The following is a 26,774-nucleotide window of genomic DNA, read 5'->3' as shown; positions in this document are numbered from 1 at the left end:
CCTGGGCAGGTGGTGTGGACTCGCTGCTTCCAACTGCTCACCACTGACTCAAGCCTCCGCTCCCTGCGCTTGGTTTCTCTTATCACCCACCTCTGGGGACAGAACTCCATGCCCATTTCTTAGTTTCTATGTTCCTTGATGTTTCTGCAGAATCTGATGCTTGGATCACTCCATTTCTAACCTTGCCTCCTGCCCTCACCTGAGCCATCATTCTCCATCAGTCTCTTTCCCCACTTCCTCATCTCAGCTCCCCTTTTCTTGTACCCTTACTGGGCCTGCCCCTGTGGTCCACCAACTCTGTCTTCTTCTCTCCACTCATGACCTCACTACAGCCTGCACTCTGACCCTTAATGAGCATTTTGGTGAAGATGTTAATTTCCTTTGGGGTTCTCTTTCCATGACTTCAGAACCACATTTCCAGCTGTCTGGGAGACATACCGATTTCACTGTCCTGCAAACAAAGCAAACTCAACCTGCCAAATTCAAGGTTCTTACTCTTCAGGAATTCCGTATTTCTGCTAGGTTGGTGCTTCTCAAATTTAATATGCATACAAGTCAGCTGGGACATCTTCTTACAGTGCAGATTCTGGTTCTCTAAGGTGGGGGTGGAGCCTGACAATCTGAATTTCTAACAAGTATCTGGTGGATACCAGTCCAAAGACCCCATTGTGAGTAAAAGATGCTACAGAGATTTCTATTCCCTAAGTCAAGGATTCTTAACTATCTAAAAATCAGGACCACCTGGGAACTGTACTAGATATAACATGGCTAAAAATATGCATATAGAAAAAAAAAAAGAAAGCACCTCAAACAATTTAACTTCTCTTAAACTCCTAACCAGGACTAATCAGAATTTTTCTGGGCATGCGGTCTAGGCATCTGCATTCTGTGAGTGACTACTGAGTACCTACCTGGACTGGATTGTGCTAAGGACTAAAGAGGCAGTGGTAAATAAGACAAAGTCTTATGGAGCTTGCAAGTTAGTAGAAGTGATGGTGATAAGAGAGAAAATACTGAAGAGCATTTCAGATAAGTGCTGTAAAGGAAAAATGGAGTTCTGAGATAGAGAAAAATTGAGAAGGGCCTCCTTTAGTTAGGATAGTGAGGATGACCTGCAGAGGTACCATTCAGGCTGAGATATAAGCCATGAAGAGGTGGACACACAGAGGTCTAAGCAAAGAGGAGCATTTCAGACAGAGGGGCCAGTAAACACAAAGATACTGGAGCAAGTCCATGCTTGGAGAGTTCAGAAGAGAAGAGACGCTGTCGTGCGGGTGCAGCAGGACAAGCAAGAGAGGAGAGGAGAGGAGAGCCTGGGTCTAATCATGAGCCTGTAGGACACGGTCTTGCCATGGACAGATACAGCAACAGGAAGCTGCTCGGAGGCTTTCAGCAAGCAAGGGCATATGATCTGACTTGAGCTACCTGCTGTATGAGGGCAAGAAATGGAACAAGGAAGTGGGTAAGAAACAGATGATGTCTTGGAACATAGGGGCAATATTGGAGAAGATAGAAGAGGTCAGACTGAGGATACATTTTGGATACTGAGCTTGCTGATGAACTGAAGCGGGGTAGGTGAAGAAGAGAGAAACAATGACTGGGGACATTTACGAAGATTTGAAATACTTGAGAAAGCTGGGGGGTTGGGTGAGGGGAACCAATTGTTCTGTCGAGGTAATCTTAAGAGTTTTTCTTTGTAATCTTAAGGGTTCTTTTTTTTTGGTCTTCTTTATTTACTTATTCCCTGGCACTGAGCAGCCTGTGGAATCTTAGTTTCCCAACCAGGGGCTGAACCAAGGCCACGGCAGTGAAAGTGCTGAGTTCTAACCACTGGACTGCCAGGGGATTCCTGAGGTCAGCTTTTTTAAGATAAACACTAGACATCCAAGTACAGATCTGGCTATAAATTATCTTTCCAGACATATCCCTTCCCCATGAACTCATTATATATGGGCCATCCTTAATTCAAAGTGTACTGTTTCTCAAGACTCAAAGACACAGAAAATCTTACGGGTACTAAAGGGGAAATGCTGGGGTGGATAAATTAGGAGCTTGATATTAATGGATACATACTACTATACTGAAAATAGATAAAAGAACAAGATCCTACTGTATAGCTCAGGGAACTACATATAATATCCCATGATAACCTGTAGTGGGAAAGAATCTGAAAAAGATACATATATCTTCCCTAAATCTCCATCAGTTGCGGGATTTGTGTCTCCTTGTAACACTGCCATGGTATTCACAATGTTCCTAGAACATAAAAAGCTATTCATTCAATGTGTTGAATAAATAATGATCAGGACACATCCTGGGAGGACAGCCTGTGGTTAATCTAGTCATTGGAGATCAAAAGTGGGAAGTTTTCTTAACCATGGAGGAACTGATGTTTGTGGACTCCTCAGACCATTGGTAAGGAACTATCTAGTGCAATGCTAAGAGTCTCAGCTCATGTATATCACTTGAGAGATACTCATGTATCTCTCAACAGTGATGCATGTAACCTGCTTAGGCCAAAAGTGTGCCCCTTAAAAAAAAACGGAATCTAATTCAGAACTTCTTAAAGAAGGCTATTAATAGAAAAGCTGGTATATGATCTTTTCTGAGAGAAATACTGCCTTTGTGATCATCACCACTGCTGTGCCATGCCCAGCTTTGATAAGACTGGACTTTGGTCCACTGTACATTCTGTGGGTACACGTTCAGCATGCCGGGGCGCTGGAATGGGCACTGCGCTCTGACCATTTTATGACCTTAGGCCCAATCTGTCCATGAGGTGTCACTAAAGCCAGACTGATTTATTTCAGTGTCTTTCGCTTCACCAAGTGCCAAGTCATGGATTCTGAAGTGGAGAAGAGACCATGATGGGCTGGACATTGGATCTGGGGACATAAGCTGACAGACACCGAGAAAGTGAGAGAAAGATGAGCTGGAAATGGAGAGGAGTGAGCATGTAGGGATGCTGGGTGGTGGTGTCAACTCAGAAGGGTGTGAGAGGTAAAGGAGGACTGCTGGAAGGAGAAAGGGTATGAAGGCTGAGAGAGATTAAAAGGGGAAAAAATATAAAGGGTGGAGAAGTATGGAGCCTGCTGAAGGAAGATGGTAAAAGCACAACCTCAGTCATCATCTACTGAGTGTTGCTTGCAAGCCAGGCATTGTGGTAAGGATTTTATATAAATTCTCTGACTTAACTTTTCTCAAGATTGTAGTTGGTACTATTATTCAACCCATTTTACAGCTGAAGGACATAAAAAGTAGAGAGGTGAAGTAATTTACTTGGGGTCACAGAGTTAGCAACTAGAAGAGCTAGGATTCAGGCTTAGCTCTGTTACATGTCAAAGCCTCAACTCATAACTGCTGCTTGCTATCACCTTCTGATATTGATTCAGGGGCATTTCTTCTCCCCAGGCCTGATGCAGGCTGAGAAACACAACGTCTTCCAACATCCCAAAGAGTGAGGTTCTGGGTGATGAGCTAATTTGGAGGTGTAGTTCAAAAGCCTTGCTATGACTGAGCTGTCTGTCAGGGCCGTGAGCCCTCAGAGCAAAGATGCTCTCATCCATCATCAGGGAATATTCACTCCATTGTGTTGGGCCCCACCTCAATGTTTTTTTTATTGTCTGCTCTCCGCCATGAGTAATGCCACTTTCCATTTTAAGCTGGGAGCTTCAGGAGATGACCGTGATGTAAGCCAGGGTTGCAAGCTAAGTGCTGCCTGGGGGATTACTCACCCACTCTAAGATGCAGCCAACATCTCACCCGCCCACTCAGGATGCTGCTGGAATAGCCTCTTCCCTGCCAAAGCCTAAAGGAAATCTGGTTTCTCCTGGAATCAGGCTAGGAACGGTGCCAGGTTATCAGAAAGTTGGCAAGTAACTGATTCTCCAAGCGGAACTACTGTGGTTGTTCTGGTCCCCTCCCAGGTGGTTGCTTGTTTATTCATTTGACATTTGCAGAGGGCCTACTATGTGCCAGGCACTCTCCTCCATGATAGAACATCGCTACGGTGATCTAGATGGCTTTAGTTCTTGCCTTCAGGGAGCTAAGTCTAGGGGAGAATAAGAAGGTAATTCCAATAAAATGTCACAACCAGAATGAAATAAACAGTATGCCATAGGAAGCTCAGAGAGTTTGGGGAACTAACAGCTGAAGGATTTATGTCAAAGTAGGACAAGCAGGAGCTGGCTAAGCTCCTTAATTGTGAGCAACCAATGACTTTGACAATAAACATAAAGAGAATATGGAGAACCCACAGTTGCACAGAATCAGTGGGAAGGTTTGGTACTCCCAAATCACACTGCAAGAAGGGTCCAGCCAGATCAAGACCTGTGTGTTTATGTTGGGCTTTAGATGGTGGGCAGTCAAAAAGGATGGCAAATGTCCAGGACAGCAGGTACAAGTGGGGAAGGTGGGGAGAAGGCTGTCTCAGGATGACCTAAGACACTGAGTCAGAAAAGCCAAAAGGAACAGCTTAAAGGGAGCACTGACTTAACTGAGGGGAGCAGGCACTGGGGCCACAGCCAGGCTCTCATGGTTTCCTGAGTAAGTTAAGTTTGCTGCTCAGGGACTTTGAGGCTCTGTGGGGAAATAAGCCTATTGCCAGCAGGTAAGTGGAACTATATTGGATTTTTAAAAAAATTTTTTGGTGTTCCTGGGGCCATTCTGGAAGGTCACAGTTCTGAGTACATGCTTGACATAGATTATAGAGACCAGCTAAATCAGAAAAATATTCTCTGTGAAATAGTTAGAAAAGATGACTGGGACAAGCCAATGGGATCATGACAATAACTGGCCTTTATTGCTTGTGCTATCACGCACTTACATGCATTGCTTCATCTAATCCTCATTAGAAGCCTATTTAGAAACCAGCAGACAGAGGCACAAAGATTATAAATGGCTTGGCTGAGGTCCCATGGTTAGCAAATTGTGGAGTTGAGATGCAAATGTAGATTTACTTCTCTATAACCGAGAGTGTGTTGACAGAAAACAAAGTGAGCGTCAATGAAGAAAAACTGTCATCACAGAAGAAAACACTTTGTTTTCTATGCTAAGAGGTTGGAAGCTTCATTCCTTAGCTATTGCTTCTCTCATGGGTACCATTTTGAATCTTCAAGTTAGTTATTGCTCCCTACTGAGAAATTTTCAAATTTTATCCGAGGGGAAAAAAGACTCATTTCCTAGAGGAACACTTTAGTTTGGTGCCTGTAGCAGTAAGTCAGGATATTAACCTCTAGGTTGCAGCAAGAGGCATATATAACAATTTGATGGGATTTTTAGAATAAAAAATGTCTTTATACAAATAATACATGTTACTTATAAAAAACTAGGGAACTATAGGAAAATATAAATAAGAAAACAAAAATCATCTGTAACCTTGACACCTAATAATGGCTATGGTCCTATTCCGGGGTCTGTGTGTGTATATAATCTATAGTCTCTCTTTAAACTGCATATATATATCTATGTATAGGTATTATGTTTTTAAATCATAGTTCTTAATATCTTAAATAATTGTTATTGCCTTGATTTCACCTTTTTCCTTGAGGAAGAATTGTATCAGAGTATTCAAATTGGTAAATCTACTAAATGAATATCAGTGAATGGAGTAGAACATGATCTGGAATGCAAGGTCCTTTGTTCAAAGGACAGAAGACATGAGGGCCTCCTGGGGTGCACTGGATCTAATGTATGTGCCTGGTTCTTTTAGGAGGACTTGGGTTTTCATTATTTAATATTTCTAGTTGGTAAGCATTACCTGAAAAATGCTTAACATAATGATTAACCTAATCAGGTAACAATTTATTAATTAGGAGAGATTTATTGCACAATCTACCTACCATACAGATGACGTTGATCATGCTATAGAGACAAAAAGTAGAAGAGGAGCTTTTAGGACTGAGCACCAAGTGGAATCCTGGTTCTGACCCCACTTCCCCTCTTCTGGCCTAGGGAACCCCATCTCTTCCCATGTCCCAGTCACAGGCAATTCAAACTCCCACAGTCCAGCATACACAATAACGGGGCCTTCTGAGGCAGGAATGCGGCTTGGCCTTTACAGCCCCCTCTGAGCGTCATCTCTTGGAGCCCACGTGGTTCAAGCCAGCACAAAGCCAGGTCTATGTGGTCGCTGCTGTTGTCAACTCTTGGCACACCCAGTGCCACCCATCTCCTGCCCTTTTCCCAGCTCATGAAGACAAAGTTCTACCAGTGGAGGAGCCCCGTGCGCTCACTCTGTGCAGCTCGGACATCTGTTTTGTGTTGGGAGTCACTGGCCGGTCAAGGGCTTGCATGCTGCAGCTGGATTTGCTGATGTAAACAAAGCTGCCTTCATGTGAGTTTTCTGACCCTTAAAAGACCCCACAAAACTATCCCCTCAGGCCTCCATCAGCACTTTGCTCCCAGTCCAAGGGGACAAGGAAAATGGACTTGGTTTTAGTTAATAGGTAACAGTCAAGAGGGAGGAAAGCACCTGGTCCCTCTCCTATCTTTGCATCTCCATGTAACCCTTTGCTTATTGAGCCACCACTCCTCATCCTGAACTGAGGTGACGGCACCGCCAAGGACATCCACACTGATGGCCCAGCAGGCCAAAGGTCAGCTGGCTCCTCTGACAACAGCAGTCTACCTCACTCCTCCTGGGACAGAGGTCTTTTCTGTTCTTGCTTTTTTTGCTTTCTTTTCTTGTGCTTCATTAGATTTTATATCTAGTTACAAAAGGAAACAGTTAAATAGTACTTAAGTATCCACTTTAAAAGGTAATCATTTTCAGGGCCACCTTCTACTTTTAAGCTCCATTATTCCATTTGCAAACAAAAAACTAAACGATAATTTATATTAAAACAGCTCATAACTCTAGGAGCTACTTCACTGCTCAAAATCTGATTTTTCCTCTGTGAAAATGAGAATAACAATGTTTATGCCACCTCAGCTCCTACATGGAACCATGAGATGACATCTATGAAATATTGGGTTGGACCGAAGGTTCATTCGGGTTTTTCTATAGCAGCTTATATAAAAACCCAAAGGAAATTTTTGGCGAACTCGATACTTAAAATGTGCTATGTGGTGTGCTAAGTCACTTCAGTAGTGTCCGACTCTTTACAACCCGATGGACTGTAGCCCACCAGGCTCCTCTGACCAGGGAATCTTCCAGGCAAGAATACTGGAGGGGGTTGCCATTTCCTTCCTCAGGGGATCTTCTTGACCCAGGGACTGAACCTGAATCCCCCTGCATTGGCAGGTCTGTTCTTTACCACTGAGTCACCTGGAAAGCCTCAGTAGTGATACTAACTTTCTATTTGATCTGAATTCCAGATTGAACACTGGTTCAACTTCAAAAATACCAATTATAACAAAGCTGCACAAAACTGCCTATATCTAGATTATTCAGGACAATACATTCTGTACATATAGAAAATAAACCCACTCAAAGAAGGAAATGATAAAGAGAACACAAGAAGACATGAAACCCCAAACTCCAAATCAACCAACAAGCCAATCAGCATACCCTCAGAGCAAACACACACAAGTGTGGCACAGCAAGGTGATTTTCAATAGCTTTTTATCAATAGGCAGTTAGTCCTCACAGCCCCAGCCCTTTTTGTGCTTTCATCAGCTTTCTTTTCTTATCCAGCCACCCTGACTGCAAAGCCTTGAGGCACTGAATGGTCTCCACTAGAACCATCCAGGTGTGAGTCTCCCACATGACCCATATTATCATTCCCATTCCCCAAATCAAACTCTTTTAAAAAATGTATGGTTCCAAAGTATTAGTCAGAAATTTCAGTTACTCAATTTAATAAATGCCAACATATATCACCAAGCATCTATTAGATGCAAGCCAAAAGCATGTATCTATGAAGGAAAGGAGTCCCTAGGATCCAATCCCTGCCTTGAGGAGGTGAAAATTCACTAGGAGACCAACTGAAGGATGCAAATAGCTCTAATTGCAGGGTAGAACGCAGTAACTGCCACAGACAGCTCCAGCCAACTAGGTGCAGGATGCCGAGGCAGGAAACAATCAATTTCGGCTTGGTGCAGATTGGGAAGGGTCAGGAAGGAGGCAGCACTGCCCTTCTGAGACACATCTGTCCTTTAAAAGATGACATGAATTCCTATGGCCCCCAACGGCTCAATTATTTTGCGTCCCTTGCCTAGACTGGGCTAACTACTGCAAGAAGGCTTAGCATCCTGACACTGCTTTCCCGAAATGTGCCATTTCCTTACCCAGGAGGATCACACAGTCTCCTCCAGATTAGGACACGTGGCTATGCACACATCCCTGGGCCCACGCACTGAACTTCTGCCCATCCCCAAGGTCTCAGCTCAGTGTCAGTTCCTCAGAGACACCCCAACCACCCTCCATCTACCAGTGCCCTCGCCACCACCAGCCATCTGCTGTGCGATTTCAACAGGGAGATACAGGAATTAGCACTGAAAGATGTTCTCATTTGGTTGTTCACTTTTTACAAACTTACTATCTCCCCCATAGGAATAAGAGCAGACAATGAAAGCAGGGACTGTGCTGTATCCTCAGTGGCCGAGAAATCATTGTATAAAGTTGGAATGAAGTAATGAATAATAACAGACTGACTCAACCTCATCTCTTCCCACAGTCTCTTCATCTTCCTGGCTGACTGGGTTAGTTTTTGTGGGATGGGATCAATGGTTTCAGAAAACATATAGGATGAAGTTTTGATTGACTTAATCTATTAAAAATACTAATATCTCGGTTCAGTACAGCAAGTGGCAAATTAGTAGTTTTTCAGGCTTTGATTCACAAGGGGTCTTCTACGTGTAGCATGTGACTTTTCAGGAAAACTGATGCAATACACAACATGTCCAGACCATCATTCTCTCCCACCCCTCTTTTTTCCAACACACACTGCTGCTGCTGCTGCTGCTAAGTTGCTTCAGTCGTGTCTGACTCTGTGTGACCCCATAGATGGCAGCCCGCCAGGCTCCCCCGCCCCTGGTATTCTCCAGGCAAGAACACTGGAGTGGGTTGCCATTTCCCTCTCCAATGCACAAAAGTGAAAAGTGAAAGTGAAGTCGCTCAGTCGTGTCCGACTCTTAGTGACCCCATGGACTGCAGCCCACCAGGCTCCTCCATCCATGGGATTTTCCAGGCAAGAGTACTGGAGTGGGGTGCCATTGCCTTCTCCCAACAAACACTATTACTCACCTATTATGTGCTAGTCCGTGCAGGATGCTAAACAGCTGAGCAACAAAATCAAGGGCTCTGCCCTGATGGAGCAAAGTTGATGGGAGGGACAGTCAGTAAGCAGCTAGTGAACTACAGAGGGGCAAGGACATCCGCTGGGAGGGTGGGCCTGGATCTGGGGCGAGTGGTCAGGGAAGGCTCATCTGAGGAACACCTGAGGGCGTGGCTGAGAAAGAAGCAGGAACACCCTGCGTGGCAGTGGGCAGTGGACAATGTTGGCAAAGAGAGGTGCAGGCCACAGGGAAACAAGTTCAAAGGCCCAGATTGCCAGCTTGGAACCAAAAGATGGTCACCCCTGTTTGAAGTCACTGAGGAATTCGAGGCCAGGGAACTCTTGGGCTTCGCTATTCAACACCAAGACCAGGAGAGCTGAGGGGCACTGTGGACTATCAGTTACACCTCAGGAAATGACTGTTACATGAGCTCCCCGGGGAAAGACTCTGCCACTTTCTTTACCATCTGAGGATGAGGCCAGAAGACTTTACCCATTTCCTGAGTGAATGATTGAAGTGCCCTGGAGGTGTCCCCAGCCACTTCCTCTGGTGTCACCAAGCCCCAAAGAATCCTAAGACCACGAGTCATGCAGAGAGCCAGCTGGGCCACTGTTCCCTCCAGGCTGTCTGACCTGCCCTGAGCTGATGCAATCTTGTAGATTTTATAAAGTTAGTAGCATGATTCGGAAACTCGGGTCTCTGAGCTCATACACGTATAGCCAAGGGATAGATGACTTGTCCAGTGACCTGGTGAGTCAGGGAAGAATGACGAAAAGCAAGGACAAGAGTCCTAGTCAGCAGGTCAGGTAGCAAGGCCTTCTGGAGCCCCGGATTCTGCGTCATTTATTAAGACACCAAGGTGCATCCTTTCCCAATCTGCTCCTAAAGATCAGTGTGCTCACATTTCCCCAGCAGCACCATCTCCTGTCGAAATGACATTTCCTGATATGCCTGGTGGTGAGATTTTTCAGATTTTCCAACTTTAGCTCATCTCATAATACCATGTGCTGGCTGGATGCTGCTGTCCCTCTGAGAGAAGGCTAGTGGCTCGGTAGCTGTGAAGTATGTACACCACATCTGGCCTGTACCCACGTCTACCTGCTGAGTCCCTATCACCTCTCACCAGTGCATCTAGTTTCCCTGAACTCTTCTTCAGTACTTTTCCACTCAGCAGCCAGGGCGACATTTTAGAAATGCAAATCTGATCATGCCAACCTGCACCCTGCATTGTTTGGTGGTCTTTAGACAAAGGCCTGCAGGGCGCTGCATGACCTGGCCCCACCAGCTTCCCCATCCACAGCCTTCTCACCTCACCTATAGTGGACTAGTTTCAGTTCCCTAAATGAAGCATGCCCTTTGTGGGCTCAGGATCTTTGCACACACTCTTCCTGCTGCTTTTTTCCCCTTGTTCACTAGGAATATAAATGCTCCTTCTTCCAGGAAGTCTTCCCATCTCCCAGGCTCTCTAAGAGACCTATTATGTAGTTTGGAAGGTGCCCTGGACTTCGCTGCTCTAACATTCAGTTCACCGGGAATTTCTTTTATGGTAGGTCTTCCTCACTAGAATGCCAGGTTCAAGAGGATCTCATTGCATCTGCCTTCTTCTCCATTACATTCCTCATCCCTGATGCATAGTAGGTGCTCATTAAATATGTCAAGTGAATGAATGAGTACTCAGATCTTTGAACAATTGAGAACTTTACCAAATAAATTAAGAAGCAGAGAGAAATGAGAATACAACAGAACTGCATTGCAATTCCAAGCTGCACAACCTCCCTCACTCTGGAGGCCTGATTTAATCTTACTTGTACATTGTGCTGAGGCCCCAGTTAATTCTTCAGAACTGGTTTCTGACTCAGTTCAGAGAAATCTGGGCCTTTCCATCAGGCTCTACCATGATCAGCAAGCCAGAACCTCAGAGCAAACCAGACCTAGTTGAGACACATTGCCTGCTAGTGGCCTGTGGCTCCCACAGCAGAGAAAGGAAGACCTCCCTCCCATCCCAGCCTCTCAGAGCAAAAGGGTTGAGAAGGACCTGGAGCCCTCACTAATTTACCTCACTCATTTACCCTCTGTCTTATTCTGCCCCCCAACCCCACCCCCAGCAGGCACAAACAATAATTCAGCAAAGGAAATATGAGTAATGGAAAGAAAGAGAAAAAATAAACATATCAAAATGTCAGTGTCCTCTGAGCCACTGCTTTTAAAGAAAACAACGTGAGTAGATTTAGAGTTATTTCAGTGACTTTGCTAAAATGAGAAAGAGAAAAAGAACCAAGCTGGCCCTTCTAGGCTGAATTCCTTTCCTCTCTCTTGATGCATTAAAAAAAGGATATCCCAGACTAGTGGTTCTCACATCCTGGTGTGCACTGGAATCCCTAGGGGAGGTCTGCTGAACTTGCAGGCCCAACCCAGGCCCAGTGAATCAGGACCCCTGGGGAGGGGACCGTCACTGCAGTGAGGCACCACCTTGAGAAATAACTTTCAGGATGTGAAGGCAATGTCATGCCCTGTGCTTGCTTAGTAACACAGGGTCCAGGTAAGAGACTCACATCTGCTCCTGGATACTGACAACCTTGTTCATACTAAAACACCACAAGCTATAGTTAAGATTGGTAGGACAATGAAGATTATTGATTTCGCCTTCTGGCAGAAAGGGGAATGGGACACATACTCTATTCATTTCATTCACTTAAGTTGACACTGACTGAAGGGACCTCGTAGGCAAGGACCTGTGCCAGGTGCAAAGGCAAAGTGATGACAGGGATGGAATTAAGCATGAAAATGATGGTAACTCACAGGTACTGGCACCATAGAATGTGCTAGGTGCTTTACACGCATGATCTCATTTAATGTTCAACCAACCTAGGAAGGTATTACTATTACTATTTCCACTGATGGATGAGAAAACCGAGGCATGGGCAATGACATGACTAGCCCAAAGTCACCCAGCAAGTAAGTGCAGACCCAGACTGAAACCCAAGTCTTCCTAACTGTGCAATCTATCTCCCATTTGAACTGTTAGCACATAAGTGCTCTTGAGACAGCCAGCCCCTGGTTAATTATAATTAACAGGAAAGGCATAAGACAATCAAAAGAAGAGGTACAAACTATATAGTTTCATGAAACAATGAGCCATCAACCTAGGGACACTGGATGAGTCTTATCCTGTTTTAGCTAACCACTTGGCTAAGGCTGTTCCCTGGATCTCAGGAGTCATGAAAGGCAAACCCTGAAAGCAAAGGAGCTGTTTTCCCTCCTCTGTGGAAGGATGAAGTGAGGGGATTTTAGAGAAAACCAAGTGGCCTTCCCAGCCTGTTTCTGCTGCACAAAGAAGGGAGACCACAGGCTAAACTCAGAGGGAGACTGTATCGTTCAGTAAATGCCCTAAATACAAAGGACATTAATGATGTCATCCATGGTGAGCTGGTCACATGCTGCACAAGTGCTATTCACTTTACACCTTCTTATCAAGTTGGATCTTTGCAACAACCTCACAAGCAGGTACCATTCAGGAGAGGAAACAGACTTAGAGAGGACAAGACACTGGCCTGGAATCACACACCAACTATGGAATTACACCTGCTGGTCTGAATCTCAGTGAGTTTCTACCCAGTGCCTTGGCTGTCTCTTACTTAAACATTTAGACACAAGGACAGTACTTGGGATACTCAGTGAGCAAGAATTCCCAGTTGTCTGCCATTCTGTATTTGGCTATGCCAAGCCACGCCTTAGTCTGGGAGATGCTGAGTTCTTATTTCAACAAGTGTTTACTGACTGCCTTCAGTACACTGTGCTTCACGCTACATAAGAGCTCCACATTTAATAAGGTGTGTGTGGTGCCCCTTTGCAAGAATTCATTGTAAATTTATAAATTAATAGTGGATAAAATCACAAGAGGTCTTGGAATTGCTGGATTGAACAGTCATCAATACCACGTGATCCATAGAGGAGGTGAGCTTTGAAGAGAAGTCAAGAGTGGTTTGTCAGAACTGAGAGATGAGGGCAGTGTAGCAAAGGAGTGAAGTGGCCTGAAGTGTCAAAGAGACAAAGGATGCCTCCAAGGTTGCCTGAGCCAGTGCTGGTCTGGGGTATCTGCTCCCCAGGAGCCCAGGGCTCACTGGACTCTGGAAAGCTCTACAGGCCCACACTGCTAGGAAAGCATCCTTTACATTGGGTCACAGGCTTGGGAACGTGTGCAGCAAGATTCCACAAGTGGTGCCAGGCACCCTCAGAGCAAGTGGAGGCAAAAGGAGCAAGGGCCCCAGTTTATGAGAGGACTTGGAAACCAGTCACCAGGTCAGAAGGTTTCAAATTAATTTCTCTACCTTGAAGAGCAGACAGGAATAAGAAGGGAAATACTGATAATAAGTCAAGGAATATAAATGGAACCTAAGCACATAAAGGGTACAAACTTTCTGAAAATTTTGAAAGTTTGAAAATTCTGAAAAGTTTGAAAAAACTTAAAATGTATATGCTTTTCCCTAACAATTCTATTTCCATAAATCATCCTAAGGACATAAAGGCCTGGTGGGTGAGGCTGCCTAGAGCAATTTTGTTCATAACAGTGACAGAGAGTACACAACCTAAATGTCTAATGATAGAGGCTTAGTTGACACAGTTTTGCTTGTACTTATAACCAAATGCTATAATTCTATGTAGCCATTACAAATGGAGAGGTACATAGATATATGTTTATTAATGAAAAAAAATTATACATGTGATTCCACTTTCTTTAGACCAAGTCTGAATCAATTTAACAGAACTGAAACCATAGAGAGTAAATCCTAAGGTCACTGGTAAATTAAATATCAATAACCATAACATATCTAGGAAAACTATATTTTCAATTGAACTACACATATAGAAAAAAAAATCAAAGAAGAAATTACAAAATAGCTTAAGCTAAATGATATACAAAACCCAACATACAAAAATTTGGGGAGGTAACTCAAGACAATTATTAGAAATTTTACCTTTAAGTGCTCACATTAAAATATTTTAAAAGGTTTTAAATTGATGATCCAAGACTCTGCAGGAAAAGGTTTTGAAAAATAAAAGGAGAAAGTAAACTAAAAGTAAGCAGTAATAGGAAAAAATAAAGATAAAAGTAGATAGTAACAAAATAGAAATTAGGCAAACAATGCAGAAAATTAACAAAGCAGCAAGTTTTGTGTCGCAGAAAATCTGAGATATTTGTATATATGATTCACATATATGATTCCACTTTGTAAAATGCTTACATTTCCATGAATGGAAATGTTAAAAGGAGTTCTCTCTGGCTGACAGGATCATGAACAATCTTTTAAAACTTTTTACTGTTGTTTATCTGTATTTTCTAATTTTTCTATCACCTCCTCCTATTTCAGGATTTCTAAGGGGACTGACTGGCATTCTCTGCTTCTTTGTTGAACTGGTATAACAATAAAGCCTAAGTACTAACACTTCGCTTCATCAAGTAGGGTGCATGTGCCCCTGCTGCTACAGGAGAAGCTCTGAGTGGTGCTATGACATCTCTCAGGACCACTGTAGGGAGACCACTGTCCCCTTCAAAGTCTCCTTCAATCATTTTCACTGTTGAAGGAGAAAGCGTCATCATGGTACAATTTTGTTTTCAACTCCCCTAGAAGAATTGTCCAGAGAAGGCAATGGCACCCCACTCCAGAACTCTTGCCTAGAGAATCCCATGGACAGAGGAGCCTGGTAGGCTGCAGTCCATGGGGTCACTAAGAGTTGGATACAACTGAGCGACTTCACTTTCACTTTTCACTTTCATGCATTGGAGAAGACAATGGCAACCCACTCCAGTGTTCTTGCCTGGAGAATCCCAGGGATGGGGGAGCCTGGTGGGCTGCCATCTATGCGGTTGCACAGAGTCAGACACAACTGAAGTGACTTAGCAGCAGCCGCAGAATTGTCGCTCTCTTGATAACCAAAAGAGCTGAGCAGGCAGAGAACAGCACCTAAGCAGGAGCCAGTGACTGTGTCCTTTGATTTTATTTGTCTTGACCACTGCATTCTACTGATGGGATATTTTTGCGATTATACTAGAGATATAAAGCCTCCTTTACACAAGGACATTGAACTGAAGTAAAACTGCACTTTGGTAATAAAATTTTAAAGTAAGCAGATAATGTCAGAGTGATGAAGGTGTACCCCTGTACTGAAGCCAGGGCATAGTGGTGATGACCTGTGGCGAGACAAACACCACTCCTCAGGGAGTATCAGTGCACGGCAGAATATCCCAATAGTTCCCCCAGGCTTTGACTTCTGTCTGCTTATCTCACCATTTCAATATAAAAACAACAGCATGAAAATAATAAAGGAAGAATTTGCTCAGATGGTGACCCAGGCAGAGGGTCAGAACAGGATTCCACACTTGTCCAATTAAGTCCTGCTGGAAGGATGATGGAAGAGGGAGGCTCTTAAGAGCAGACAGAATTTCTCTGTAACATTTGCCCTGAAGAAAGAGGCTTTTCCACAGGAAGAAGGTCAAGTCCAGTCTATTTTTATAACAGCATTTCAAGTGGTTAGTGGACTTATTTCCTGTGGTTCCCGAGAATTTTGCAGCAGGCTCTCAGAAGGATGTTGGTGATAGGGAGCAGCGACTTGATGAGTGAGAATCAATAATTATCTCTATATTTGCTTCCCTTTTTTCTATAAAAATAATCCAAGGGAAAAACACTTGCTTTAGAAGAGCAAAGTTCATGACGACAGAGAATAGAATAGGACATAAAAGTTCCTCAGTGTGTGGGAGAGTCCTTAGATCAAGATTTTGCAAGCTGAAGACCGATTTCTCCACTCATTCCCTTCCTTCCCCACTTACTCAATAAAGGGCTGGGTGACTTCTCTGTGCCAGGCATGGTTTAGAGGCTGGGGAGAAGGTGGTGAATAAGCCCAGCTCTGTCCTCCAGGAGCTTATGGTTGAGTCAGAGAGAAAGATATAAAGCAAGTAAACTCATGGGTGGACATACAGTGAAATTACAAATGATGAGAAGTGTTGAAAAGGGAAAGAACAAGAGGCAACAGAAGAGAACAATAGAGGCAGAGGGCAGCAGAACTTAAGACCAGAGGTTAGGGAAGACCTCTGAGGAGGTGGCGCTTCAGCTGCCATTTGCAAGGTAGAAAGAGGTGGCGAAGGGTACTGCTGAGAGAGGGAACCATGTGATGAAGGCAGCCATGTGGAGACCACCGTGGACTCGAGGATCCAAGGGAACAGAGTGGATGGAAAGTGATGGGCAAAGGGAGAGAGGAATGGGAGGTCAGGCCAGGTCATAGGGTCTCAGACCATGGTTAAGGATTTGAGTTTTACCTCATGGAAATGGAAAATTACAGGTTTTAAGCCATGGAGTGATCACCTGAAATAGGTTTTAAAAGATCTTCTGACTCTGTGTACAGTACTGACCTGAGGTGACCAAGAACAAATGAGGGGCTACTTTAGACATCAAGACAGGAGCCAGTGGTGAACTGGGCTGGGTACTGGCAGTGGGTGTCAAGAACGTGAATCTGATAGCCCTTAACTAGAGTCGAACGGCTTGATCATGAGCGCTCAGAGAGGTCAACCAGATAAAAGGGCTGGTACCAGGGTACGATGAGGGAGGCACTTGCACTGGGCACAAAATAAACTTAGAAATCAAAAGAAATGATATTTTAATGCAAGACTTTTTAAAAATCAAATTTTATGCAGAAAAGTCCATGATGAACAAAATATCGAGCTTCTTTAAAAAGAGTACAAGTGATGAGCTCAGTACAAGTGCTGAGCTAAGTCATTTAGGGGAGCTGGGGCAAAAGGGGAAAATCAGTCACTGATCCTATCTTTACTGAAAAATTTGACATTCTGTTCCTCACTCTTGTCATGTCGAGTTGACCATCCCCACCTGTAAAATGAGAGGCCATATGTAACACTGCTCTAAAACAGACATGAAGGAAGGGGAATTAATGACATATCATCGAAAGCCCCTGGTGGTTTCAATGGTATCCTTCCTTCCTTATTGTGGAGACTCTGAGACAAAGGGTGTAAATAGTTGCTTCATAAATAATTCTGATGGTAATGGTAATAACTAACATTTATCAAGCTCTTATTATGTTAGGTGCTTTGCCAGAAAAAATTAAGTACAATTATCTCATTTAATCCTCACAGTAATATATACTAGGTAGATATACTATTACCTATTTTACCATGTCTGGTATATATCTGTACTTGACAGGCATTTAATAAATATAGGAAGAAAAGACGGATGAACAGATAGAAGGGAAAATAAGAGAAAGAAAAAGGGGTGGGCCTTCCACTAATTCCTTCAAAGTCCTATAGGGATAACAAGCGGTTCCAACTCGGTCAAACACTATTCTTTAACATGCTATTTACCTTGCTTAAAAGGATTCAAAGGAAAAGGAAACTAACCTTAAATATCACCTTCTTCCATAGGAAGCATTTTTGATAAATTGGTTTTCTTTACACTTCTTCCCAACAACTTTTCTGGGAACATATTTCTTGAATTCATGCACTCCCATATTGAGTAATTACTATGCATCAGGCACAGAGCTAGGCACTGACAATATCATGTAAGCCTAAGGAACCTGACCTGGGCCCTCCTGGGGCTTCCATTTGTCTGTGTGTGTGTGTGTCTGTCTGTGTGTAAGCAAATACATAAATAAAATCATAAATTATCATAAATGTTTGGGTCTGAGATAGAGGATAGGGAAGTAATAGGATCTCCCCTAGACAGGGTGGGCCCAACATAAGTAGACTCAGGGAGGCTCCCAACTGTCATGCAGTTGAAGATGCTGTTAAGAAGAATTTTTGCAAATCTAATCAACCAAGCTCCTTACAGAATGTGAAACTTGACAACCTAACGATTTGATCCAGTGCAGGCCAGTTATGAAAAGCAACATCCATCTATTTATCTATCTTCTGTATGAACAAATCCACAGAAAAATTATTCATACCATCAAGGGTTTAGGAATACAATATCATGAAAATGTTAGGAAATGTTCAGCCTTCTGACTGCCCCACTTCATGGTCCCACCTAAATGTCTAGATTTATCAAATTCCAGAGGAGTCCCCTGAACCTGACAATGGTAAGGAGCCAAGGAATGTAGGCTCCTTGAAAGTCAAGAGGAATTATGTGCAAAAAGATGGCAGCCCAGAGAAGTAAGAAGGCTCTCTGACATTTCCCCTTACTTCTTGTTGCTTAATCTGCCTTCAAAGGCCAGTAAAATAGAAGTGCCCCATTTTTCAAACCACTCCACCCAATGTAATGGCGCTTTGATCTCTAAAACATCAGAGGGGAGCAATGGATGGTAGAGGATATTAGTGACTTCGAAAAGTCAGTTAGAAAAAAGAAATAAACAAGGACAGAAACCACGTGGAGTGGGAAGGATGAGAGCAAAGCATGCTTCCAGCTACCTGCCAGAACTAAATACAACTCTTATGAGGCCATGTTTAACATCTGAGTGTAGTGCCCTGGTTGTTGGTCCTGGGCTATCATTGTGATTTTCCTGATAAATGGTGTCTTGGTTGCAATGTGCATGTTCCTGGAGACACTAGCTATGAGGGGCAGAGTTATCTCTTAGTTGAGTTTCTTGGAGACAAATTTCAACTTACTTCCAAGGTTTATCAAACACCAGCCATTTCCTGGGGCTTTTGGTGTTGATTTTCTCTTGCTCCATCCCTTCCCATAAAGTCCCCCCAGTTCCCACCAATAGCTGAGCTATGTGTAGACCTGTGTGGGCAACACCAGTGATGGGGTCACAGGGCCAAAGAGCCATCAGATGTGCTGAAACGCGGCAAACAGTGCAAACTGGACATTGGTCCCTTTTGGACTTTTCATGTGGGATCAAAGAGAGTAGGCAAGTGAAAGGAACGTATAAAAATAGCCAAAGTCCTTAAAAAGAAATAACACAAAAGGAAACAAATTTCACACTGCCTTGAGGCAAGCTCAGCAGGGACCAGGCTCTGGAAGGCTGGTGCTGGGGTAGGGGATTCTTTTCTTCCTGCCCTTTGGCTGTGACATCCACTGGGTCCCTCTGTGAATCCTGGGCTCTGCTCCCCGCCCGCTTCCTGCTGGATGCCTCCACAGGAATGTAGCTTTTGGGGCAGAGCTGGGGCCTCTGTGGCCCACTTTCAAGATCCAGAATAGACTCTGACATGTGAAACGAGTTCCATGGGGTTTACATTCCTCTTTCGTATCCAAGCACCTTGCAACACAAAACCGCCTGCCAGGAATGCTAACTCTTCTTCCAGAGACATTTGGAAATCACTGTCTGGAAGAAATGTGAGTTTTGTCTTTTTGATTTTTTAATGTTTCAAGTGAGCATGGGGCCCTTGGAAACGAGGTTGCCCCACAGAGGGGAGGCAGCAAGATAAACTGATATCTCGAGACTGAGGGTTTTAGTCTTGGCTAAGTTATAAGTTTGCTTTGATAAGTCACTCACTCAGCCTCTCTGCACCCCAGGTCTCTTGGCCAGAGAAAAGGAGAGGTCTTTATCCATTTGACATAACAGCAGGAAGAGCAAATATGAAATGATTATTAAGTACCTAATGTACAGTCTATGCAACTGACACTCCCAGATGATAGCTTACTCATGTAAGATGCTTTGTGAAACCCTAAATGTTGTAAAAAAGTAAATAATCAACACATAGGATAAAACATACACTCTTACTAACAACAGTCATAATATCTTCCATTTTCACGGCACTCACTCACTATATGTAAGGCCCTTCCCAGGCCTCACTCTCTCCTGTCCTCATGGCACCACAATAGGATCAGTCCTCCTAACAGCTTCCTTTTACCAATAAGGATCAGAAAAATTAAATGACTCGCCAGGTCATGCAAGTAGTTAAAGACCCAACAGAAAATAAAAAGCAATGTCTATGAGAACCTCCCTTTTTCATGGCCTTTTCAACACAGTAGGAAGGAAGATCTTTCAGTCTGCCCAGTGACCTCAGACCTCACCCCAGCCCTTTAAAAGTAAAGGCAAATGACTCTGCAGTGACAAAAGCCAAGAAAGATTTAGCCATTGTTGGGTTATTTGGGGCGAGCATCACAGTGACAATAAGGAAAGCGCGGGTGGGGGCCACTATACCGCTGGGGAAGACGATAGTCATGTGTCAAAGGAGAACCCGTCAAAGACTTCATTCAAGGAAAAAAGTACCTTCAGCAGAACACAGGCCAGGGCCCTTTGCAAGCTATGGAAGCTGGTGGGGTGAAACAAGCCGAAAAGCTAAGGATCACTTAATCCAACAGGCATTTTATTCTCTTCCTCATGTTTCTTTGGCAATTCAAATCATGGACTCTGGAGTCAGAAAAGTCTTTCTTCAGCTCTCAGTTTTCACATTTATGAAGCTGAGCAACTTCACTTTCACTTTTCACTTTCATGCACTGGAGAAGGAAATGGCAACCCACTCCAGTTTTCTTGCCTGACGAGGGAACCTGGTGGGCTGCCATCTATGGGGTCGCACAGAATTGGGCATGACTGAAGCGACTTAGCAGCAGCAACAGCAGCTGTATGACCTTAAGACAAATTACTTAAGCTCTCTGAGTCTCAGGGTCTTCAGAAGCAAAATAGGGGACAAACAAGGAATGGCTTGAGTTCAGTTCAGGGCAGCATCTCTGTTCTGCTAATTAAACTCAGGGACATCAAACTGGCTAGGATAGCTGATGGCTAGAAAATATTTCCCTATTCATTTACCTCCTAACCATTAAAACAAAGAAATAAAAGCAATGCCTGCCTAACGGAAGTTCTTCAAGATTAATTAATATAATATATACAAAGCATTTAAGTCAGTACCTGGTACATAGTAAATATTCGAGAAAAGGTCACTATTTTATTATTTATGGGCATATTTTATTATTTATGGGTATGTCCAGGGTAGGCTATTGGGAAACATATGGTAGGGCAAGGCCTCAGCATTTCCAAAGAGATAACAAACACATACTTCAAAAGACTGAGTTTGTAGAAGCCAAATATTCTAGGTCAGGAGAAAAGAAAAAAAAAAACAAACCAACAACTCAGCAAACAGACTCTCTTTCTATGAGCTGGAAGGTCTGTTGATTTCAAGAAAGGAATGTCCTTGCTGGGCTGGTCCTGGAGACTGTTAATTTGCACAACAGATTCAAAAGATTTGTGGAGACACATCAGTAAGAGGAGGCTAGAGGATGGGTGGAAAGGGTTGCTAGAGCCCCTGCAGAATCACTTTGCATTTGGCTCGAGGCCCTGGGGCTTTAAAGTGTCAGTCTGCAAGAAGGATGTTTCCACTGAAGATGTGTGCAGGTCTTCAGAATGGCTGAGTGCCTGCTGGATGCTCTGGCCTGGGGTGTACCATTAAGCCCAGACAGACCTGGGGCCCACAGAGCACACAGCTGCGCCAGGGAGCACTGTTTTTCCTCTTGAACAGAGGCCGTTTTCTCTAAGCATTTAAAAGAATTCCTGATGTCTAAACAAATGATGCTCTAAGGGGGAAGTATTTTGGGAATGGTTAAGCCAGACTGCAGAGAATTAAATTTGGGAATCAAGGGAAGGAATGAAGGATACTGGAGGAGATTCTTTGGAATGTACGTGTCTACTCATATTTTCTACTCTTCATTGAGGGGTATAAGACCTAAGGCTGGGACTGAGCCATTGGGTGACACAGCCCAATTAGATGAACAGTCCCCACTTCCTGCTGGCTACACTTGGTCTAAGCATCTATGTCCCTCTTATCTGAAGCATAACTTCATGACTTCATACGTCTGGTATGGCCAGACTGTGAATACCTTAAAGGCAGACATGATTTCTACTACAGGTCCAGAATTCCTGTTTCGAAAAGACTTAGATATGTTTCAAAATCCAGAATTTGGGAGATTTTAGAAAGGTAGTATGGTGTGTATATTGTATATGATGGAACAATTCCAGAGGTGTCTGGCATAGTAGCCTAAAATCAAGCATGTTAGTAACTCTGCACCAGATTATATAAATATTAACACAAAATGGAATAAAAAAAAAAACTTTAAAAAGTCTCAGGACAGTTTGTGTCAGGTTTTGCCACATTTGAATTATGAAAGGACTTCCGGTTTTCAGAGTCTTTTGGTGTTGGAGAAGACTCTTGAGAGTCCCTTGGACTGCAAGGAGATCCAACCAGTCCACCCTAAAGGAGATCAGTCCTGGGTGTTCATTGGAAGGACTGATGCTAAAGCTGAAACTCCAATACTTTGGCCACCTCATGTGAAGAGTTGACTCATTGGAAAAGACCCTGATGCTGGGAGGGATTGGGGGCAGGAGGAGAAGGGGACAACGGAGGATAAGACGGCTGGATGGCATCACTGACTCGATGGACATGAGTTTGGATAAACTCCAGGAGTTGGTGATGGACAGAGAGGCCTGGCGAGCTGCAATTCATGGGGTCTCAAAGAGTCGGACATGACTGAGCAACTGAACTGAACTGAACTGAATTTCAGAATTATGGATTAGGGATTTCAGGCCTTTTAAAATTTTATTTTATTTTTCCTTCTTTTGCAAATTTTCAGAACATCTGCAGCATCCTGCCCTTGACAGGTGCAGAGTAGAAGTTATCTTAAAAAACAAAATGACATTTTGATCTCCCTCACGTAATATTTGATTCTGGAAGCCAGGGGATAGTTTATCTTCAATGACTTTGGGATTCTTAAGGATTAGAAGAATACTAAATTAAAGAGTATTGGAGATGAAGACAACTGAAATATAGATTTTCTATCATCCTGGACAGTAACACACACAACCCCATAGTATATTATAATCAACATCTAACCAAATGAGAAAAGAGCATCAATGCATGTCAGTGACATGAAAAATTTCTACCCTATCACTTAAAAAATATTTTCAAATATTGCTAAAATATCGGTAAACATTAAAAATCAACTTTGTTCAATTTTAATAGCACAGATAACTGGCAAAACCAAACAATAAGATACATGGAGGCTGGTAATCAAGCTAACATATACTGAATGCTTATAAGTTTTCAAGTGCTGGGCTCAGTGCTTTGGATGCATTATTATTTATGGCTTACAGAACTACATGAAGTAGCTGCTACTATGGGGGCCTCATTCTGGAGATGAGGAGTTAAAAAAAATAAAAATAAAAGACACACATTAGTGAGTGTCCAGCCAGAACTCCAACCTGAGTTTGACAGTCAGAGGAAAAAAAGGAAGGAAGGAAGGCAGGGAGAGAAAGAGGGAAAGGAAGAACAGAGAGAGAGAAAGTCTTTTCTTACAGCATCTGCCAATTTCTGTGGTGTAAATACTCTCCCTGGGGCCAATTTACAAGTTACTAATGGTTCAACAACCGGCTAGCAAAACTCATGAATTAATAAATTGGCTTTCACAAACTTGTAGGAGTCATCTCCTACATGCCACTGTCAAGTTCACCCCATGGCCATGTCCATAGTTTACTGCTAACTTTGGAAGATGAGATATCAGCTCATGGAACAGATCTGGCTTAGGAGGAACATGCAGAAGTGATAGCCCAGACCAGGGAGTCATGGCTCCATTCCTTCCTCAGTCCTGGTGCAGACCTGGTACACACCAAGAGTAGGATAGGAAAGAGGGGAGAAGAACACACTTGTCTCCCTCTCCTCACCAGAGGGTATGAAGTGGGTTCCTGCCAATCTGACACTCCCTGGCAGAAATAACAACACCTGGAACTTTTCCCCAGACCCTACCAACTTTCTCTAGGTGAGATAAAGACCAAAGGGTCTGATCCCTTCCTTTAAGATCTTTAATTTCCTTAACATTTTCTTCAAAGTAGTAAGTATCTTCTACAAGATGAGAACCAGGTTTTGGCCTGCTTTTAACATAGGATAGGATATTCCAGACCTAATCTGAACCAAATTAAAATACATGTAGGCTCTTGGCTTAGCTACTCTGTTAACACCTTTAGGACACCACCTTCTAATTAGGTGGCCTGATAATATGTTTCCATGAGAGGCTCCCAAGAAGGGACTGGCCTGGTATTCAATCAACAGAAATGCACATAACACTGATTATGTCCAGCCATTTGCTAAGTTCTGTGTCTAGAAAGAAAAAGCACAGTTTCTGTTCCAGGGCCTTGGAAACTAATGTAGGAGACGGTCAAGCAAACATAGTCAAATTATATTCATTCACTCTTTCAACAAATATTTATCAAATGCCCATTCAGTAACAGGCATTTTGCCAGGTACTAGGCTACCATGGTGAGCAAGACAGATTGGTGTGTACTATCACGGAGCTGACAGCTCAGTCACAAAGAGACAGAAATTAAATAATCATAAGAATGAAGGTGTAATTAAAAACTGAAATAAGAGCTCTGAAGAAATGTTAAATGGTCCTGGGAGAACTAGAGGAACCTAATCCAGTTAATGGAAGTCAGGCAAGGCTTGAGGAAATGAGAATTGAACTAAGACTGGAAAAAAAAGTAGGAGTTAACCAGGTGAGTAAGGTAGAGGGGAGGAGGAGGAGAACGGTGCTCCACAGAGAGGGAATAGCATAGATAAAGGTCTTAAGGTGGGTGGGAATCCATGTTTTCAAGAAAGTAGAAGCTTAGAAAGAGAACATGAAGGGGCATCAGCAGGGGTAGAAGCCAGGGCTGGTCCTCACAGAACCCTGCTGTCCTTGTTCTGGCCTTACTCTTTATCCCAGAGTAACTGGAAAATAATGAATGGTTTAAGTAGGGAATATGTACAGCAATTACACCTAGTGCTATGACAGAATAAATGGAATGCTGCCATGGGAGCATTAGGGAATCAACTAATCTAAACTGGTATCTGTGGAATGGAGGAAAAGTGGGGAGGTTAGGGCTGGGGACATGTCCAAACAGGCTTTCTGGAGGAGGAAATATCTGAGATGAATTTTTGAAAGATGAGTATGACTTAGCCAGGCCACAGTGGAAGGGTGGAAGAAGGGAGAGAGAGAGAACGTGGCTGGCTGATTGTGACAAGGTTAGGTGGGGACCAGATGAGGAAAGGCCATAGGTCATAGGTTTGGGTTTTATCCTGACGGCAGCAGAGAACCCGTGGACACAGTCTAAGGTCTTCAATAGGAGAGAAATGCTCCTTTTCATACATTAGAATGGTCACTGGCAGCAAGGTAGAAAGTGGACTGGAAGAGAGCAGTGCTGGAAAAGAGAGGCCACTGCTGCCCATCTCAGTAGCCCAGGTGAGAAAAGGTGTTACACTTGCTCTCAGGAGCACAGTGAAAATGCAAGAGGGAGGGTGATGCTAGCAGACATTGAAGAGGCACAGTTGAAAGGGCTTTGTCACACGTGGGATGGGTGGCAGTGATTTCTACTCTAACCAAAGAATAGTCTCAACAAAATTCTATTTGTGTTGAGTCTTACTTTATGACCTTGAACATGGTCAACTTTTGTAAATGCTCTGTGTGTCCATGAGAAAAATGGTATTCACTAATTGTTGGGTATAGGGTTCTCTTATATGGTTTCTTCAATTAAGCATGTTAATTTTGTATTTTTATCTTCCACATCTGTAGTATTTTTTCTCTATTTGCTCTATTACTTATGATAAAAATGTGCTAAAATCTCTCACCATCATTGTGGACTGGTCAATGACTTCTCTTCATATATTTGTCCATTTTCATTTTTGAGGCTACATCATTAAGTATATGGCACTCCACTCCAGTACTCTTGCCTGGAAAATCCCATGGACAGAGGAGCCTGGTAGGCTGTAGTCCATGGGGTCGCTAAGCGTCAGACATGACTGAGCGACTTCACTTTCTCTTTTCACCTTCATGCATCGGAGAAGGCAATGGCAACCCACTCCAGTGTTCTTGCCTGGAGAATCCCACGGACGGGGGAGCCTGGTGGGCTGCCATCTATGGGGTCGCACAGAGTCGGACATGACTGAAGCGACTTAGCAGCAGCAGCATTAAGTATACACAGGCTTAGAAGTTTTACATCTCTCTGTTGAATTGACCCAGTTACCATTATGCAGTGATCCCTTTTATCCCTGATCATTCCTTTTGCCATAGACCTATTTTATATTATTAATATATTAATACTGCTATACTAACTTAAATTTTTGTTAACTTTTGGTGTCTATTTTTCATCCTTTTTCTTTTAACCTTTCTGTGTCCTCATGCTTTTAATGTGTCTCTTGTAATCAGTGTAGATGGATTTTTTAAAAAAATCCAACAACTAGCAAATTTAGCCCATTTACATTTATTGTGATTATAAACATATTTGAATTTATTTCTGCCAGTTAATTATGAGCAGTGTTTTTTAAAGTTTCTATTAGTTTTCTCTTTTTTTCTAGATTCTTTGGGATAAGTACAGTTTTATTCATTTCTTTTCCCTTATACCTGTCAGTTGCTTGCTGGAATGAATACATTCTATTTCTTTTAACATGTATATTTGACTTGTCAAAATCTAAGGTAAATGAGTATCTCTAAGGAAGAGTTCAGGCTTTTGAGTCACACCATTCAAAGAGATTAGAGAAAGGACATGGGGTACTTTTGAGGCCAAAGGTGAGATCTGTTTTACATAAACTGAATTTGAGGACACATACCCAATTATCACCTTAACAGATGCCTATGTACTTACCTTCAATGGCT

General features: G+C 43.2%; 1 protein-coding gene and 1 non-coding gene across 4 annotated transcripts in view; both read left to right on the top strand.

Annotated features, from left to right (window-relative positions):
* FGF1 (fibroblast growth factor 1) overlaps positions 1-26,774 on the top strand; it is a 117,612-nt gene that overhangs the window by 47,763 nt on the left and 43,075 nt on the right. The window contains exon 1 of one of the 3 annotated variants that reach the window (XM_052643254.1): positions 4,514-4,609. The exons of the other annotated variants lie outside the window; for them this stretch is intronic. The gene's annotated coding sequence lies outside the window, so the exon portion shown is untranslated. Of the gene's footprint in view, positions 1-4,513; positions 4,610-26,774 lie in introns of those variants that run through there. 3 annotated transcript variants of the gene reach the window in all.
* On the top strand, positions 20,804-20,926 carry LOC128051818 (small nucleolar RNA SNORA36 family). Its single transcript, XR_008199749.1, has one exon. It is a non-coding gene; the product is annotated as a small nucleolar RNA SNORA36 family (small nucleolar RNA).

Source organism: Budorcas taxicolor, chromosome 7, assembly GCF_023091745.1.
Source record: "Budorcas taxicolor isolate Tak-1 chromosome 7, Takin1.1, whole genome shotgun sequence".
In the NCBI taxonomy this organism is placed as follows: domain Eukaryota; kingdom Metazoa; phylum Chordata; class Mammalia; order Artiodactyla; family Bovidae; genus Budorcas; species Budorcas taxicolor.
This window is presented reverse-complemented; position numbering and strand designations above follow the sequence as displayed.